The 21414-nt window shown below is 33.3% G+C and overlaps 1 protein-coding gene across 1 annotated transcript in view; it reads right to left on the bottom strand.

Moving 5' to 3' along the window:
- Positions 1 to 201: 201 nt before the first annotated feature.
- LOC120124525 (E3 ubiquitin-protein ligase RDUF1-like) overlaps positions 202 to 21414 on the bottom strand; it is a 31205-nt gene continuing 9992 nt past the window's right edge. The window contains exon 2 of the mRNA XM_039143185.1: positions 202 to 220. The gene's annotated coding sequence lies outside the window, so the exon portion shown is untranslated. The remainder of the gene's footprint in view (positions 221 to 21414) is intronic.

Raw genomic sequence — 21414 nt, 5'->3', positions numbered from 1 at the left:
TTAATAGGGAGTTATTCCTAATTGAAATATCAGAGTCAATTTCAACTCCACAAAGGAAGATATTAGACTCAGGGACCCTTCATACCAAACGAAAATTTATGTCCTTTTATATTTGTCCTATTTTTGGTTACACGAAAAAAGGACAAAGAGGGGCAGCTGTAGACACTCATTTTCGTCCTGATTTGTTTTTATTTTATTTTGTTTTTTAAATTATTTATTTATTTTTTATTTATATATATATTAATATAGTATAATTTCTGAAAATATTTTTTGGAAAAATATAATATATAATTTTTAGAAAGCGATTTTCAAAAATATATATATTATATAGTTTTGAAAACATTTTGAAAATATATATTATAAAGTTTTAAAAAAATTGAAAACATATATAATATATAGTTTTTGAAACATTTTTGAAAATATATATAATATATAGTTTTTGAAAACATATATATTATATAGTTTTGAAAACATTTTGAAAACATATATATAATATATAGTTTTAAAAACATTTTGAAAACATATATATAATATATAGTTTTTAAAATGTTTTTGAAATTTTGAAAACATTTTAGAATATACATATATAATATATTTATTATTTATTTTTCGTTTTTATTTATTTTTTATTTTTTTTTTTTTTTTTCGTTTCCATGTCCAAGTCCAAGGTCCAAAGCAGGCCCTAACGGGTAGCCTGACCCAGCAGACTCGGTTCAGCCCAACAGAGTCCATTAGGGTTTTATCTCCAAGTCAAACGTTCAGTCGATCGAAGGCTGTTAGATCTGGCCCTTCGATCTAACGGTCCAGATTTCACCAAAGGTGCCCAACGGGCGTTTCAACAGCGCCGAGAGTTTTGGCCAAGGAAATCGAAATTGACCCATCTCGAAATCCTTGGCCAACAATGAGCAGTAACCGAGATCATCGGAAACGGCCACGGTGGAGGGGGTATAAATACCCCCACCAAACCATGACAAAGGGAGAGAACCAACATCGGAAAAACAACACGAAAAACAGATTCGAAATTGACCAACAATCGGGTAACCAAACACAGAAATACAACGGAACTAAACGGAGAAAACACAACACAAATCAATCGAACCACATGGAGCAATACAGAAACATAAACAATGAAAACCACAAACACAAAATACCTAGACGTATATAAAATACCAAAGGAAACAAGTACAAGAAGCCCCGATCTGGGCTTGGGAAAGAAGGAGCCACCAGAAAAATGAAGGGTCTCGTCGAAAAAGGTAAAACCGAGGGTTTTCCCTAGATCTACGTCGTTTGGGCTTGGTTATGGAGATTTAGGGTTCGAATCTTGCTTCAGTGTGACGAGGGGAAATGTGGGTGAGTTTTGTTTTTTTTCGACGGTCGCAGCGACGGCCGGCACGGTGGCCGGAGCAGTTAAATTTAGAGAGTTTTTTTTTTGGGTTTGGTTGAAAATGATTTTTTTAATTTTTGGGTTATTTATAGGGGAGGAACCATTGTGTAATTAACCAATATTAAATTATTTCGCAGTCCCTCATTTTGAAGTGTAATTCATTTTGGTCACATGTTGCAATTTTGTCTCTGAATTTTTAATTATTCAATTTGATCCCTGTTTACATTTCTTATATTTTGCTAATTAACCCCCTAATTTTGTTTTTTCTCTTGCAGTTCACTTTTAGGATTAATTTCAGTCCATAAATTCCAATTTAATTCAATTTGATCCTTTCTTTTATTTATTTATGTTTCGGTTATTTGTTAATATTTATTTTCTTATTTTTCTTTATTTTTTTCAAAATTTAACTTTTTATTTTTTTTTTTTTTTATTTTTTATTTATCTTTTTTTATCTATTTATTTTTTATTATATATTAATTTTTTATATTATTATTATTTTATTTTTATTTATTTTTTATTTTACAATATAACAATATTCTTGACTTTTAGGGGATTTTTTTTCAATTAAAGGTAAGTAATTTGAATTGGGTTTGTAAATTTGAATTTAAATTGTAATTTTTGCAATTAAGACAACCAATAAATTAAAATGGTACCAAAAGTACGGTTCAAGGGTGCTAATCTTTCTTTGACCGTAACCGACTCCCGAACCCGACATATTTCTGGTAAGAGGCAGATCAGGTAAGAGGGTGTCCGATCCACCTAACTATTTTTAAAGTGATCAGTGGCGACTCTAACTCGTTATTTCAAGTCGAAACTCAATTCCAGACCCACCCGAAAGACGGCCGCGAACATATTTTTCAAGTTAATTTGGATTTTAAATTATTTTTGATAAATTTTTGACAAATTCGATTAAATCTAAAATCAGTTTTACAATTTATTGTTATATCAAAACCATTCAACAGATTCACTATGTCATTGTGTACTTTTCGATAAAATAGCCATCGCTTACCCAAAAGTAAGTGGGAGAGTACCATATGAACTACATTACAAATACCTTGTTAATGTGATTTTTTTATATTAATGTGAGTCCTAATTTTGAATATAAATCAACAATTGTTTAAGTACCTTTAACTCGTTATTGTAATTAAGACACTTAAGATGATATGACTTTAAATGTCTTTAGCATGGTAAATTGTTATGAATGGGTAAAAGAAGAAGAAATAATCGAAGGAATGGGGGTTTTAGAAGCAGAAAGAAAAGATTATAGAAAACGTTCTCATTCATTCATTTCATAACTCTTTCTGTTTACATTGCCTTTATTTACATACAATCATAATAGATTCTGTTATGCCAGCTGTACCTCTCTCTAACCAATTATGTTATCATAACAGGAATTGGGCTGCTGCTGGGCTTCCTTTGCTCCACCTGTATCTGCTGGACCAGTCTGCTGATTCTGCTGGGTAATTACTTTAATTCCCCCCGTGCTCCTCACGTGCCCTGCTCTCAGGTAATTACTTCCCAATCCTATCTCAATCCTAACCCTTGATTATTCATTTCCCCAATTCTCTTTCGATACTCATCTCTCGTCCTTCTTCTCCCTCTCGTCTTCCCTCTCCCACCGTGACAATACCCACCCATCAGATGATCCTTGTCCCCAAGGATCAAACGACAGAAACTGCCCTCGCAGCACTGAATAGTCTTCCCAAGTGTCGTGTATCTCGTCCAGGTTAGTCCATCGAACCAACAACTATGTAATTGGTTTATTGTGTCGATTAACAATTCTTCTGCCTAATATTTTGTTGGGTTCTATCCAAAACTGACCCTCATCATCAATCGTAGGAGGATTTGTGGAAGTTGTTGCATCAGGCCCAACATGCTTCTTTAATAAACTGACATGAAAGACTGGGTGCAACCGCGAAGAATCTGGTAAGTCAAGTTTGTAGGCTACTTCCCCAATTTTTTCAATAATCTTGTAAGGGCCATAAAACCTTGCTGCTAATTTCAAATTTTTCCTCAGGGCGATAGAAGTCTGTCGATACGGCTGCAGTTTCAGGTAAACGAAATCCCCAATCTAAAATACTCTTTCTGATCTGTTTTTATCAGCTTTCTGTTTCATTCTATTACTTGCTTGTTGTAATTGAATTTTCACCAATTGTCGAATGTCTTCCCTGCTTCTCATTAACTCTGCCACTGCATGTACTTGAGTGTCTGTATACCAAACCATGGTAGGGGGCTTGTAGCCATATAGAGCCTGAAAAGGTGTTAGTTTTAAGGCAGTATGGTAGGTAGAATTGTACCACCACTTAGCATGTGGAAACCATTTAGCCCATTGCTTTGGTTGGTAAAAACAAAGCCCTCGGAGGTACTGTTCTTCCTTAAATTGCCATTTTAGGCTGGCCATGAAGCTTATATATGTGGTCCAAATACAATTTAGCCACCTCAGCTGCTGAGTAAGGGTGTGATAGAGCTAAAAAGTGATTATTTAGTAAACTTGTCAACCACCACAAGAATACAATTCTTCCTTAAAGATGTAGGCAAGCCTTCAATAAAATCCATAGTGATAACTTCCCAAGCTTGTTGAGGAATAGGTAATGGTTGTAGCAGCCTGGTTTAGCAACATGTTCCACCTTAGTTTGTTGGCAGACGGCACAAATTTTAACATAATTGACCACCATAGCTTTAAGTCTAGGCCAATAGAAGTAAGATTTAATTCTCTGATAAGTTGCTTGACTTCCAGAATGACCCCCATGAGGTGAGTCATATAATGTCTGAAGAATTTGTAGTCTAAGAGATCCAGCCTCCCCAATATAAACTCTATCCTTATATCTAAGGATTCCCTTTGAATATCTCCACTTATTATCAGCAGTAGAATGAACAACCAATTTAGTGATCCACTCAGTAGCCAATAAATCTTCTTTATAACTAGCCTCCACCTCCTGCACCCAACTTGGAATAATTAGAGTTGTGCCCATGGCCAAACACTTTCCCTGATCCTCCCATTGTCTAGATAATGCATCTGCCACCACATTTGATTTCCCTTTTCTGTACTGTATAGTATAATCCAATCCCAAAAGCTTGGTCAATCCTCTCTTTTGAATTGTAGTGGTCAACTTCTGCTCCAAAAGATACTTTAGAGGTTCATGGTCAGTCTTAATGATAAAAGGATTACCCTCTAAGTAATGTCTCCATTTAGATATTGCTAATAGAATAGCTAAATATTCTCTTTCATAAATAGAGAGAGTAGCATTTCTAGGACTAAGGGCCTTACTCAAAAATGCTATAGGTCTGCCATTTTGAGATAAAACAGCACTTATACCTCCTGAGCTTGCATCTGTCTCTAAGTAAAAATTCTGAGTAAAATCTGGAAGAGCCAAAACAGGAGTAGTGGACATGGCTCTTTTAAGATTTTCAAAAGCAGTCAAAGCTGCAATAGTCCACTTAAAATTGTCTGCTTTAAGCATTTGTGTCAGTGGCCTGCTTATAGCACCATAATCTTTAATAAATCTTCTATAATAGCCTGTTAATCCCAAAAATCCCCTCAAAGACTTCAAAGATTTAGGAAGAGGCCAATTCTTCATTGCTTCCACCTTACTGGAATTAGTAGCAACCCCTGCTGCTGAAATAATATGTCCCAAGTATTCTACTTGGGTTTGTCCAAAAAAACATTTAGAGAACTTTGTAAACAATTGATTAGCTTGTAACACCTCTAAAACTTGTTGTAAATGAGCAATATGAGCTGCCATAGAACTGCTGTAAACTAAGATGTCATCAAAAAACACCAACACAAATTTCTAAGGAACTAAATAGTTCATTCATTAATGTCTGAAAAGTAGCTGGGGCATTAGTAAGGCCAAAAGGCATCACCTTAAATTCATAGTGGCCTTGATGAGTTCTGAATGCAGTTTTGTGAATATCTGCATCCTTAATTCTGATTTGCCAATACCCTGATCTGAGGTCAATCTTTGAAAAATAAACAGCACCATGTAATTCATCTAATAAGTCCTCCACAACAGGAATAGGAAATTTATCCTTAATAGTCATGTTGTTTAGTTGCCTGTAATCCACACATAACCTCCAAGAGCCATCTTTCTTCTTAATTAGGAGGCATGGAGAAGCAAATGGACTTTTACTAGGCTGAATAATAGAAGAAGATAACATAGTAGCAATATGTCTTTCCACCTCAGCCTTCTGGTTGTGTGGAAATCTGTAGGGCCTGAGATTGACAGGAATTGAATCAGGTTTAAGGGAAATACCATGGTCATGATTTCTTACTGGTGGAAGACCTCTTGGCTCCTCAAAAATATCCTTGTAGCTTTCTAGGAGAGACTGAATAGCTGCAGGAATAGGTTTAGAGGCTTCTGTCATAGAGAATAATACAATATGTCCCAAAATAACAGAATCTGAAACTGTAATTTTCAATAAAGAAGCTCCTGAAATTTGCTGCAAAAATGAAGATGGTTGTTGACCATGTATAACAATTTGTCCATCTTGGTGAACAAAACTGAGTGTCATTTTGTTGAAGTCCATCAAGATTGGACTAAATAATTTCATCCAATCTACTCCCAATACCATATCACTCCCTCCCAACTGTAAAAGTCTGAAATCATGAACAAAAGATTGTCCTTGCATTTGCCATTCAACTCTATTACACCTTGCTGTACTATATAGTTGTTGACCATTAGCTACTGTAATAGCCAAAGGATAAAGTGTATTTACATGTATACTAGCCTCAGCCCACTATGGCGTTAAAAAACTGTGAGTACTACCACTGTCAATTAGAATATTCAGTGGTTTGCTTAGGATACTGCCCTGAATTCTTAAGGTGTTATGACCAATACACCCAGTGATAGCATTCATAAATATTTCTAGGCTCTCTTCCTCCTGTATAACTTGCTGTTCTGAATCAGTAGGTAGAATATCTGAAGGCAAAATAGTATCCTCTTCAATCATCATGTTCAGTTGTTTTTGTTTTACATTGATAGCCTGGAACAAATTTCTCACCACATTTAAAGCACAAATTGTTTTGTCTTCTGTACTCTATTAAATTCTGTTTTGGTGGCAAAGTGGTTGAATTCTTTTGTGGAATTGGTAATTGAGTTGGCTTAGAAACAGGAAGGGAATTTGGGTAGGGTGGGTTTCTAAACTGGCCTCATTCTCTTTCTTTCAAATTCAACAGACAATTCATACAGTTTAGCTTGTATGTATGCTTCAGATAGTGTCTTAGGGTCTAGTGCCTTGAATCTATGTTTAATATCATCCCTTAGTCCACTAATAAACAGAGGGACAAAGAATTCCTCACCTAGTGTAGGATTCTGTAAAAGCATATGAGGTTGTAGTTCTTCAAATCTGTCCTGATACTCCTCCACAGACCCTTTCTGTACCACCTTAGTAAACTCTTCCACTATATCAGCAAAGGCCTTATCACAGAACCTATGACATAGGTCTGCCTCAAACTCATGCCATGTAACATGATGTTTTTGCATTTTGTAGCCATCAAACCAAAATTCTGCTTTACCTGTTAAGTACATTGTAGCTACTTCTACTCTTTGTTCCTCAGCAATACTACATAATGAGAAGTATTTAAGGCATTTATGTATCCAACCTCTGGGATTACTACCTTCAAAAAAAGGTAACTCGATTTTAGGCCTGTGCAACATAATCCCTGAAGTATTACAAGACCCCCCTGTGCCTCTTCTATCCATATCTAAACCCACTATATTGTTCTTAACAGCACTATTCTCCCCCACTTGAATATCATTTTTGAAGCTGGTTATGTGAGTAGGCAACTCATTTGGCTTAGATTTTAAAATTCCAGACTCATCAGGTTTATAAGTAAACCTATTTTTGTCATTAACCATTGTAACATGTACAGCATGCTTCCCACTCATGTTAGATGAATTAGGGGTCTGTACCTGTTCCTCATCAGGTTGATTTTGATCTCCTTTCCGGTCAGTCAAAATCCTCAAAAGCTCTTCTACGTACCCTTGATTTATAGCCATTCTAGACTCCACAACAATGATACGCTCCTCTTGATTCTCCCACCATTTAGGAATCTTGGTTTCATCCTGAGATTGCTTGACCAAAGCAGTTAAATCTTCCAATTGTTTCTGTAGTGCTGCAAACTCTGATGATTCAGTCATGGTCTGGTTTTTCTTTGTCATTACAACATCAATAGCCAGGAAAATCAGGCTCTCGATACCAATTTGTTATGAATGGGTAAAAGAAGAAGAATAATCGAAGGAATGGGGTTTTTAGAAGCAGAAAGAAAAGATTACAGAAAAACTCATTCATTCATTTCATAACTCCTCTTTCTGTTTACATTGCCTTTATTTACATACAATCATAATAGATTCTGTTATGCCAGTTGTACCTCTCTCTAACCAATTCTGTTATCATAACAGGAATTGGGCTGCTGCTGGGCTTCCTTTGCTCCACCTGTATCTGCTGGACCAGTCTGCTGATTCTGCTGGGTAATTACTTTAATTCCCCCCCGTGCTCCTCACGTGCCCTGCTCTCAGGTAATTACTTCTCAATTCTATCTCAATCCCTAACCCTTGATTATTCATTTCCCCCAATTCTCCTTCGATACTCATCTCTCGTCCTCCTTCTTCTCCCTCTCGTCTTCCCTCTCCCACCGTGACATAAATCAAGTACATACACAAGACTCATCAACACAACTTTAACTGTCCATGATAATACAACAAGTCTTACCTGGAATTAAGAAGTGAAAACATTTTGTCTATGAACCTCATCATCAAAAACTACTTGAAGATTTCGTTTTTCTTAATCTTCACATGTAACCTTATATTCGATATCATTAACATAAATAGCATGTTGATTATTATGATCATAATCTATGAAGCACCAGGACGACAAAGAAATCTTGTTTCAAGTACCCGATACGCCTCTGGAACGGAGACGATACAAGGATGACTAGGGTACGTACAACGGATGTGCCACAGTGGCAGGGTACGACTAAAAGAAATCGGGACGTTCGATGCTTACTTGGGGATGTTTCGGAGACTCTCACGGCGCTACGAACAATGACAGTGCGGCGAGGAGTGATGAACGACAGCTAGAGTTGTGAAAAGAAAGAAATAGGAAGCGACCGCATGAGGGAGAAAGAAGAGTTATAACAGGGTTTAAAGAATTTTTGGTCTAATTTTCGGTTGATCCCTGAGTTTTCTAGGATTTTCGAATCTGGAAACAAGTTTTGCAGTGTTGTAAATTGACCACCAAAATTAATTTAGGGATTTAGAAAAAAATTCCCAAATATTATGACTTTTAATTAAGGCTAAATTAGGATGTTACACTAATTTTCTATGAAGTATTGATTTTATTTATAATTTTTTACATCTATTTATAATTTTAAAATATATATATATGTTGTACCCTTTCTGTCTCCGTACCCTGTAATTTTATAAATTATCGTTTCTCATGCCAATCACCGTCCCCGTATCAGTATCAGTGCAACATAGTATAGTATTATCGTTTCATATTATTATAATCCTTTTGCTGGGGCATTCATGAGTTACTTGTACAACGATTGGATGACAATAATATTTTGTTTAGAGTTTGAATCATAATTCTCTTTTAAATACGAAAAAAAAGGTCGTTGGAAATTAGAAGAGAAGAAAGCAGTGGTTTGATTATTGTAAAGATTTTAAGATTGATTTATGTGATTTCCCCGGCTAGGCGGCTTTAATAATTTTATGTTGACTTTTACTTTCAAACCTCAAAACGGAATCTATTATTTAAATAAAAATAAATCTGATGGGAAAACATAAAATAAAATGGGACGGTGTTGATCAACGACTCAATAATATGGTTTGGCTTTTTAAAAAAGCAAGGGTGAGGGTGATTTTGGATTGATATGTCACGGACTTTACACGTATAACGCGCGTCGGACTCCCTAATTAACTCCATAATTACAATCAATCGTTATTAGAGAGAGATTGTTGTAAATAAATATCGAACATAAGCATTTCCAATGGCCACTTGCCCTAATTAAATTATATTCCCACTTTTCTCTTTTTGAAGTTTGTACAAGATAGTTAAAACAATGAGTATAGTTTGGCAGATACTAGATTTTATATCATATAAACTAATTTATTTCTTTTAATTATTTATATAACCCTATCTGCCATTTGTCACCTTCACCCAAATGGATGGCTTGATTTCTCATCCTAGGTATTATTAGATCCCGCTTATATTATATTCACATTCACAATTTTCAGATCTTTGATGTTTTTCATTATGTGTTTTATTTATGTACATGTAGATTAGGTATGAGTTTCAGTTTAATATTTTTATTTACGTCGGAGATCTATTTTGATTCGATTTCTAAACTAATTTTGTTTTAATGTTTATTTTTTTTATCGTATATAGATTTGATTTCTAAACTAATATTTACTTTAAGGAATATATCATATATTAGTTTATTAAATTGTAATTTAATTAACAAAATTATTATTAAAATATTTAAGAATATATAAATTTAAAGGTGCTCAAATTTACATCATTCTTTAATCTTATACTTCGAAAATTGAAGAGTTTAAACCTCTCCCCCCCCCCAAGTGTATGATGTATAATGGTAATATTTATGTGTAATTATTTTTTTATATAATACATAGTAATTTTAAAATTGAATAAAAATTATTTTAAATTGTTTGATTAAACTAAAAATCGATAATCTATTACATTTTTTTTTCTTTTTTTTCTTTTTATTAAGTTAAGATGATTATAAAGTAGTATTTGTTCTAAGTACTCTCAATCATTAGACAATGAACGCTCAATCATATTGATGCAGTCGCTAGTGCTCAAACCCGTGACCTCTAGAAACAACAACGATTTTTTAGCCGTTAAAGTAAGTTGGTCGTGCATCTATTAGAAAATTTAAGGATAAAGTACACAAATGGTCCCCCAATTATAGGTCACTGCTTATTAACTCCCTCAACTATTAAAAGTTATAAAATTATCCTTCAACTATAGAGTGTTGCTTTGTTGAGTCCCTCGACTATTAAAAGTTACAAAATGATCAACCGACTATTCATTATGTTTCAAACTCATCCTATTCCGTTAAAAAATGGATGGTATTCTGAGCTAAACGTTAACCTGTTGACTGTGATATGATAAAATCTAATCTTAGAATCTCAAAAGACTATCATATCTCAGTCATCATGTTAACATCTGGCTTAAACAACCGCCAATATTTAACACAAAATGACAAGTTTGAAACATAATGAATAGTCGGGTGACTATTTTGTAACTTTTAATAGTCTAGGGACGCAACAAAGCAACATTCTATAGTCGATGATCATTTTGTAACTTCTAATATTCATGACTTATAAAAGTAGTATCCTATACTCAGGGGACCATTTATGTACTTTAACCAAAATTTAAATATCAGAAAAGGTTTGGAATAGTTGGCAGTTGGCAGCGATCATTAGCCTTTTATCCATTGATTATGGTTCCACTGAAGTAAAATATTGAAATTAAGTGGTCACTTATTTATTTATATATATTGCTAAAAGAAATTCGTTATAAATTCCAACCTTCACTCTTTACTTTTGATTATTATGCGCATGAAATTATTATCACTTAGAAATTCTGTAAACTCCCAGTTGCTTACGAACTATTAGTGTCATATAAATCATCATTTTAGAGTTCACATAACGTAATAGCTATTGTATAAATGTAACTTAGAAATTATCATTAGAAAAAAAAAGTTTATTTATAAATTTAAAAGGAATTTTGCAAACCAGTATTTAAGACCTTTTTTATATTAGTTAAATTTAATGAAAAAATTGAGGATGATACATATTATATTTATTTTCTTTTTCTAAAAATCTTTCAAAATAACTAAAATTGTCTATCATTATTTTAAAATAGTTTATAGAACTAAATTTTATCAATAATATATAAATATTAATATCATATTAAATACAACAATTAATAAATGTTTATATTACTATTAATCGTGGATGAAGCTAGTGGGATCCGATTGGCTATTGAAAATGAATGGAAACAAGTCATTATTGAAGACGACGTGATTTTCATAGTAAACCGACTGACGAATCAATAAGCGGTTATCTGTGTTATTGGATTGTTGTTCAATGAGACTCAACGAGGCTCTTGCAAACAACATGGATTTTAAAGTTTTCTACAATTCTACTTAAAGCGAGATGCTAATAGAGTTACTCATGCCGTTGCACATTGAACTTTGTCGAAGATCAATCCTTTTTGGTTCTATTATAATGAACCTGATTAAAGACTTTGTTCTTCTTAATGTAATTACTAGTTAATGAAATCCACATCTTCATCAAAAGAAGAAGCTAGTGGGAGGGAACAGAAGTGGTCTTACCTCTCTAAATGGAATATGTATAGCGTGTAGTCATTGAATAGTCTTAGTGTTAAAAGATAATGGTATTCTCCTTTAATATGGGTATGTGTTATCAATGATTAAAAAAATATAAAAAAAAGCATTTTAAACTATTTAAAAGATAAAATTATGTATTGTGTAATTTCTTACGAATTTATATAATTATAAATTAATTAAAAATTATATAGTTATAAATTAATTAAATGAAAATCACACTTAAACGCCTTCAAACATTTATAAATTTATTTTTACCCCACCTAATAAAAATCTTGATTTATCTCTGCTTTTAAACCTTTCAAAACGTATTATGTGCTTTCAAACCCTATGATTAAAACGATTTTTTTTTAAAAAAATCCATTTCAAAATGACATAAAAGAGTGTATATTTTATATAAGTTATTAAATTATAGGTCCACGGTAGCTAAACTTTTAATACTAATGCGTACATGAATCTCTTTTGAAAATTCTTAATAAAGTAGTTCTTCATAATCAACATAATTATATATTAATGGTAAGAATTAAGTGACTTTTGTAAGACCCTCAGACCGATGCGGTTGACCCGATCCAAGGTGTCACATTAGGGTCACTGGAGCGATTCACCGTAAAAATCCTGAAAATTTTAAAATTTATGTTAAAGCGCGTAAAACCGTAAAAATTTATATATTAAAAGTAGAATTTAACAATATCAAAAAATAAAACAGGTTTCAGACTCGAATATAAAAACATAATACAATCTACATACCCCGTAATCACATGCATCGTATTCTGCAAGCAACGCCGGTGGAACTCCTAAACTGATGTCGATAGTTGCATCGGATCAATTCTTTTAACATGAAATGGAGAGTAAAAGAGTGAGTTTTGGGAAGCTCAGTAATACAGAACTACCAAGTGATGCTGAAGGATATGCAGATAATAGACAAGCATAAAAATTTCCTTATCGATTCAGACGTCTATAGGTTTTCAGGATGAGATGTGGTTCCACTGATATTTCTTCGAGTAAATGGCATGAATATTTTAGTTCAAAGGAAACATTCAGAGGACCTAGTTTTCAAGAGATCGGAATAGGATGTTTAGTGTGTTCCAACCAAAACCAGTGAAAAGGGTATATATCTTTTCAAAACAGTAACAGATTGAACATATTTTTAAAACCATAGTAAAACCCTCCAATTGAACACCTTTATGCAGTTTCCCCAAAACTGCATCCATAAGGACTTACCCTAAGCACACAGCAAATGAGCCACCCTAAGGGAGTGCCTTGGGGCCTATGGGCCTACCCAAGGGTCTCCTTAGGTCCGTAAGGATTTACCAGCTTGATCAGACAGAACCTCCATACTCCAGAATCCTACCCATACAATATCCAGTAGAAATTAGATTTAACAGTAAACTGTAATATCATGATCGTGATCCAGTAAAATTTTGTAAGAGAGACAATGAAATAAACCACATAACTGCCCTCCACACGTACACCATATGTAGTCTCATGATTTACCCAAGGGAGTGCCTTGGGGTCTGAGAGCCTACCCAAGAAAGTTCCTCGGGGCCTCGGAGCCTACCCAAGAGTCACCTTAGGTCCATAAGGATTTACCAGCTTGATTAGAGCCGAACCTCCATACTCCATCCTACCCATATAATGTCCAATAAAACAATTCAAGTAATAACCAGTAGATTTCATGATCCATAAATCAAGAACGAATATATTTTTCAGTGAAAACAGGAAACCAGATAACACATTTCAGGTAACCATAGTTCATAAACCAATAGATTCTATGATCCATAAATTAGGAATGATTGTATTTTCCAATGAAAACATGTAATCAAAGGATACATATCATGTAGTCATAGTTCAGTTAAAAGTAAATCAAAACATCAGTAAATCTGAAATTTTGGAAAATCATGTTTTAAAATAGGTAAAGCATTTACATGTCAAATAAGAAACACTAGAGAATCCAGATATTCTTCAGAGTTACTTGGTGATCAAGAAGGTATTCATAACCTTTTACATCATAGTTACTTAAAATTTCAAGTATAACAGGAGTGATTCCATTATTCAAACAACATGGTATTTTAGACAATTCGATTCTTGAAGAATTTTCAGTAATTTAACTCAATAAGGATAGAATTATAAGGATTTGTGGTATTCAAGATTATATTGAATTATCATGATTTCGAGTCTGATTGAACTACAGATCCCAATATTGTGATACTTGTCAATCATTAGGACCATAATACTTCACTATTATTCACTTATTATTATTATATGCACCAGTTTATCTGATCAATATCAGAATCATCCTTGATCAGTTCTTGAAGAGACGAATAGTTATTCCGTTGGTATTTATTTCATTTCCACGTTGTATTAGTATCCAAAATATTCAAAGACTTGGGTCGTTTCCATAACCTTTAGAGGCAATACATTTAGATTCATCAGTGTTCCCATAGTCTATCCAAAGACATTCACTTAATCCATTTCATAAAGGTATTTAGGTCATCTCGATATTCGAGGTTATTTTAATCATTTGGGGTCCAAACACATTAGTTATTTCAAAACTTGAGGATAATCCATCATTTAAATACTTTAGTGACGTGTCGCAATTCAAGTAATCTAGTCTTCAAATAATCATTCAAAACAAGGAGATCTACGTATTAAGAATTTCCAAATGTAGTTTATTTTTTAGGGTTTATAAACAGATCAGAAATTTAATCAATGATTCCAAGGTTCAAGTGAATCAATATATGAGTTCTCAGGTCGTCTTCGTTATCATAGCCATCCATAGTCCTTTTTACACTTTAAGTGTATTACCGTCATTCCATTCCATTCTGTCAGTGGCATTACTTCCGATAAATTAGGCTTCAAAGTATTCTAGTTTCTTTAGAGTTCAGGTTATTTTGGTCATTTGAACATTGAAAGTTATTTTAGTTATTTCGTAGCTCGAGGATATTTCGATAATTTAGATCAATCTAAAAATATGTACATTTTAGGTAATTTGGTCATATATAATTGTTCAGCGTTATTTTCGCACTTAGAGGTAATCATGGTCTTTTTGTAGTGCAATGACATTTTGGTCAAATTACAATTTTATTCCAGTCCTTTTCTTTCGTCCAATCTTTCCATTTAATTCCATTTTTCTGAATAATTTAAACAAGAATAATACTTCCAATATTTTAGTCTTTAGGTGTTTGTTGATAATCAACAATTATAGGTCTTGTACCTTCTCGAATGTTAGGATCTGATTATCAATGACTATTTGAGTAGATCATGAATTTAACAGATGAAATAGTGATTTATCGAATTAAAAATACGAATTCTCAAGGTACTTTCGCTCTTAGGTTAGCCCAGTCCATTTTTACCACATATGGACAATTTCGTAATTTTATAATTAGGTGATTCTGATATTAAACCTTTGACAAAAATAATTAGAATTTGATAATTTTGAGGTTATTTGTTCTTCAAACTAAACATTGTACTTGAAATTATTTCTTATCAGTCTTACAATTCCTTTATGTAAGTCAATAGTCTTAACCAATTTATCACTCTACCCGTATTCGGTTCGAGTCCATCCATAATCAAACATGCATAATAGACCAATCATATACATCTATGCATTTATTCATTATTAACATATTCCATAAAGCATGAAAAGAGGCAGTAAAATATTACATCGATTTTTGTGCTCCACTGATCGAACATTTAAACTCCTTTTGATCACTCTCGAACTTAAATTCAACGTCCAATAATTTATCAGATACAAAACAAATGAATTTACGTCAGAAACTGAACTTAATCGAAAAACCAAATTGAATCCGAAGATAAAACACTGAAAACGACTTACCGAGTGTGAATTTGGCAAAACAAACTATGGATTCGGACTCATGACATTGAAAAACATAAAATATGACATTTCAAAAATTTTGACTTTTCAGTCAAAGTCAACGATCAAAGTTAACGGGTTGACTCAAACGGTTGCTCAGTCTGGGTTGACTCAGTTGAGTTGACTCAACCGAGTTGACTCGGTTTAGACCGGGTTGACTGGACCGGTTCCAAAAGCTTCCTGGAATGGTAAGAGAGCCCCACGTGCACTGTCGATGCGTGGTGGTGCGTGCGACAACGACGAGGGCAGTTCCGGCAGCCGATTATTCCAAACGAAAACCAACACAAAAATCAGTCCAAACCACTTCAATTACAAGCCAAAACACAATTAAAATGAACTGAATAATATAACGAAGTGCTTATTACGGTAGATGTACAATGCATGACGACGGAGCGACGATGAGGGGACACATTTGCTTGGGTTTTGATTGGAACTTCTCAAGGAGTACAATGGCAGTGGCGGTGCAATGAACTAAAGCCGGGATCGATTGAAAAAAAAGAAATTCAACGGTGGCCGGTGAGTTTTCAATGAACATTCGAGGGCCAAATTTACGACGTTTGGTGGCATTCCATGGAAAGAGACTAAGGGGGTTTTGGTCGCAAGGCTAACGATCCGAACAGAGACGATACAAAGCTCAACGATGGTCGAACGATAGAAAATTTATAGGCATCAGGGGGCGACGGGTTGAGCTAAGGATTTGGGTTTGGGATTTCACCGGGGGTTTATTTTGGTTGCAAAGGGGAAATGCAAGCTTAGGTCCTTGAACTTTTAGAAATTTTGAAAATAGGTCTTAAGTTTCCCAATCCTCACAAAACAACCCCTTAATTAAATTAAATAAATTAATTATTATTTTAAATCAAAATTTTGGGTGTGACAACTTTGATGGTAAATGAATTGGTGTTATTTCTTGAAGTTTTAAGTTCGAGCACAATGAATATTAAGGGCGTGAGATTTCAATGTCAAATGGTTTAAAGTTATCATAGAACAAATACATCCTTGTATTTACTCCAGATTAATTAAAAATTAAAATTAATTTTTAGAGATTATAAGTAAACTAAAATTAATTAGGTATGATAATAGATTAATAAGATAATAAAAAAATGGGAAAATAAAGTATAGTTATTTTTCAAATCATTAAGTTGTTTTCTATTATAGAAACCCGCTAGTTTTATTATAAATAGAAAATATCCAAAATTACAATGAATAAACGTAAACTAAATTATAATTATGACATTTTTCTTATAAACATTGACATAAAAACTAGCCATCATGGTCACAAGGACCGGACCATAAAGGAAAAAGTTAAAAAACATAACCAATGCTCGAACAAAATAAAAATACGAACAAATATGATTGTATCGACAAACGAACCACAAAAGCGGATGAAACTACTAAAAGACTATCTACAAATTGCAAATCAGAGTCAAGCGACGTGAGAAAAATATCCACGAGCGCAAAACGAGTATCCAAATCAATCCAATGGTCCAAAGCAGGGAAGATCAGCATGATAACAAATAAGTGTCATCTTGATTTGTCCTGGTGATGTCAAATCCAACTATGAGAAAAAAGATAAACGAAAACAACAACCAAACGACCGAAAACTACCAAAAGACAGAGAAAACGTGCCACAAAGGTAGAGATAAATGTGCAATAAAGGCAAAGATAAACATGTTACAAAGACAAAAATTATTCTTGTTAAAAAAGCAAAAAAAAATAAAGAGAAAAAATAACGTCGGCAATCGGTATAAAAACTTGTGCTACCATTGGCTAAACAAAATCAATGAAAAAAAAGTTGATTTGATCTATAGAAAATGACACAAATTGTAAATAAAGCAAAAGGGAGGGAGGGAGCGACTAGGATTCCCTATAATTAAGTTATTTTTAAATATACTCCCAAATAACTATTTAATAAACTTAAAAATTAGTCTTAAACACATAAAATTTAATGAAATTAACACCAAATAATTTTAATTTATTAAAGTTTTGGTCCTGTTAATACAAATCTAAATGAGTAGAACCTGAATTAATCATTAAACTGCTGGATTTTAATTTTATTGTGTACAGGAATGAGGACTCCCTTTTGAAAATCCTAATAAAGTTGTTCTTCCCATAATATAATCAACATAATTAAAGGCTTGTTTTAAGGGAATAATAATAAAGGGCCAGACTGTTAGGTTATAATTTATGTGTGTATTGCAGAATCATCATTATATACTCTAATTTAACTCCCTGATTACCCAAAGCCAGCATCACTTTCTTATAAATTAACCAGAACTCATCAGCTTTGAATCATTGATCTTTCTCTCTCTGCAACTCAACTTTGCTTACAAGAAACAGTTCCCCATTGGACACCTTTATTTGTTTAAATATGGATTCCCCTAAAGGATATTGTACTTATGCTACATTACAATTTCAGTCAGGGATTTAAACTGCGATTACGATCGTCTTTTCGATTACATTGTGTTTATCGCGATTGCATATGTATAAGCGGTTGGGTAATAATTGTTATTCGGATAGGGGATTTCTATTTAAATCACTAATTTCAGTTACTGAAACCAATCACTCCTAGTTTTCCTCTCTCTATGTATACTTTCTTCTCCCAATAATTTTCCTCACAACAACTCCATATGTGTATATATGTTGAAAGAGTCATTGTTTTAACTCTTATATCACAATATTTTGTCTCCTATAGCTGGCTTATTTTCTTTTCTGCAATTATGTGATGCTAAGGTCAACCCAGCCTAGAGTCATTGTTTTTACTCTTGGATCACAATATTTTTTCTCCTATAGCTGGCTTATTGTCTTTTCTGCAATTATGTGATGCCATGGTCAACCCAGCCTAGATAGCTGGGGTATTCATTTTTTTTCCTTGATTTGAACTTTGGCTGTTTTTTATTTTCAATTTTGGCAGTTGCATAATGATTTCTTAAAATGGGTTAGGGTTTTTTCCCCATATGTTTTCACTTTGCATGGGGGGAGAGAGATCTCATCATCTGTGATAATCAAAGAGTCGGTGTTTGCAGATGCGGCATTATTAAGATTCACAAACTTGGGTAAGGGTGTCTTTGGACAGCCAAAGTTTCCTTTCTGATTTGGGAATCTTGATGATGCTGCATCAGCAAACATGTTTGGCTATACTCTCACTTTTCAACTGAACAACAATTCTTGATTTCGATCCAAGTGAAACTCCTGTTATAGATGCCATTCGAGGGGGGAAATAAAGACTATACCAAAGGTATTTTTGATTTCTTTTTTAACATCCATTTTCTTTTGACTGATTCTTCTACTCATGCTCCTTTTGCTTTGTTGGAGGCTGCTGCTGAAACAGGTGATAATCTAATAAACTGTGTAGGGTTTTCTCATATATATATATATATATATATATGAAGACCCAATAATAAACTTGGAGATCTTGATATACTTCGATCTGATTTTGATTTTAGTTAGCTTATATTCCATGTTACAAGAAGTTCTTGTACTTTGTCTTGTAAAATGGAAGTAGGGTCGACATAAAGGATGCTTAATTATTAGGGTTTACGTTATTGATGTTTTGAATTGTAATTCTTAGTAATATGACTTATTTTCACAATAAATTCTTTCTATATATGTGTGTGTGTGTGTGTGTAAAAAAGGATATGGCTATTCATAATCTTCTTGCTGTTTCCCATAGGAAGTTTTGTATTTATATACTAAAATATCTGTATAAATATGCATATAGAAATACAACATAGAGAAGCTTAGGCTTTGTTTAGTTTGAAGGATGAAAATGAAAAAAATATTGTTAATGGAATGGTTAAATTTCAAATTGAAGAAATGATTATAAATCTTAATCATTTGTTTAATAAAATTTTCATCGTAAGATCTTAATTGGTAGCTGGAGGTCTGGAAATATTTCAGTTTACTGCCCCGACTTTTAAACACCAAAGCAGAAGCTAAAAGATTCGAATGTTATCAAATATTCTGGTATCTGAAAAGCCATTGCAAATTAACAAGGTGAAAAATAGCAAATGATTTGATTTCCCTGGTCATGAAAGTAGTGCGTAGTTATTAGAAGATATTATATATGTAGATTTTTGACACTGAACATCTATATTCTTCTTTCTCCATATCCCAAGCTATTTTACTTTGACTCAGATGTGTTATGTTGGATACATACATATACATATATATATATATATATATTCATTAATGCATTGCCTATATAAATTGTTTATTTAGTGTATCCAAATCCTTACATTGAATGTCATAATAAGCTATTGTGTCACCTTTCGTGTTCTAAGGATGAAAACAAAATGTCCATAACAGTGTTAGAGTGCATTAATCTTGCATCAAAAGAAAAGGGAAGTCTTAAACTTTAAAAACAATGACGTTGTACATATTATCGAACATGTTTTTTGAAAGGAGACTAACGATTCAATGATAATAATTTGATGCCAGTATACATCTCCATCCTTTTTACATTGCATGCATGTCTTAGATTATATACACACACCAACGCATTCATCTGATTAGTGTCTGAATAACTCTGAACTTTTGTCAAGCATTTGGTCGTTTGGAACAACTTGAAATGCAACCAATGTTGTTGTTGGTTCAGATTTCAGCATTTGTAGTAAAATTAAGGTTTAAGAATTTGTATTTCATTGGTTAGATTCTTGATCTGAGATCAGGTTCTCGCCAATATGCCTTTCTATTTTCAAATTGCATCCAGTGAATGGCAAAGCATGAAGTTGTAAAATAAGACGAATTGTCAGACAAGAGGCACCCAGGAGAGCATTATCCAGTTGGCTACCAGCAAGACAGTGGATAAGGTAGATTACATTATTTTTTTTAAGAGCTTTTAAGGTTTGAGGCCCTGTTTCAACGATTTTTATGGACAACCATTTTTATTATTTCGTTGGAATATATTAATTAATAAAAGCTCAGTGATAATAGCAGGCTTTCCTTTGCCCATGCTTTATTCAGTTCACATGTTTCCATGTGATATTCTCAAGGCACTTTTAAGAAAATTAAAGAAACAAACAACTTTTCTAAATTATAAATGCATTAACAATAAGTTTTTAAGTGACACACCAGGTTCTGTAGAGTGTCGTGTCACAAGTAACATCATGTGGTGCTTAGATTGGTGATTTTATTTGTAATTATCAGTATTATTTTGTTAAGAAATTTAGTTGCAGTGAATATGTGTTTTATGTGTTTTGGAAATTAAATTATGATGAGTTTTAAGAGATGACTATACAGCTTAATTGGTAGAGCACAAGGTTCTTAACCTTGAGGTCGTGGGATCCGAGTCCTACGGAGAGCATTTCATAATTCGGAGGTCTTCTACGGAAGCTGCTCCCAACCTGGTATTGGGGGCAGCCTACCATCTTACATCCCCTTATCTCATTACATATGGGAGCAAAGGACAACCATTTTTAAATTATGATGAGTTTTAAGTTCTTTGTGATTTAACTATAAATTTAGTCATGTATGTATGTATGTCAAGCTTCATGGTTCAAATCCAAGAGAGAAAAATCAACACTTGGGAAGATCAGACGGTGGAGGCAGCTTCTAGTTTGGGAGTTTCCCATCCAAGACTATGACTATCCATGTCATTCTTAATCCTCAGCTCAAATGGACCTCAAAATGTCAGTGCATCAGCCAAACTTCTGCACCATTATAGTGTAGAAGTTATTAAATGCTGTATGATGTACGGTAGAACAACTACATTTGTAAAGTGTATGCATGTCGTATGATTAAAAAAGATTATAAATAAATATTACTTTATAATCACATTAAACT

The sequence above is a fragment of the Hibiscus syriacus genome, unplaced genomic scaffold (assembly GCF_006381635.1).
Source record: "Hibiscus syriacus cultivar Baekdansim isolate YM2019G1 unplaced genomic scaffold, ASM638163v2 tig00110419_pilon, whole genome shotgun sequence".
Taxonomy (NCBI): domain Eukaryota; kingdom Viridiplantae; phylum Streptophyta; class Magnoliopsida; order Malvales; family Malvaceae; genus Hibiscus; species Hibiscus syriacus.
This window is presented reverse-complemented; position numbering and strand designations above follow the sequence as displayed.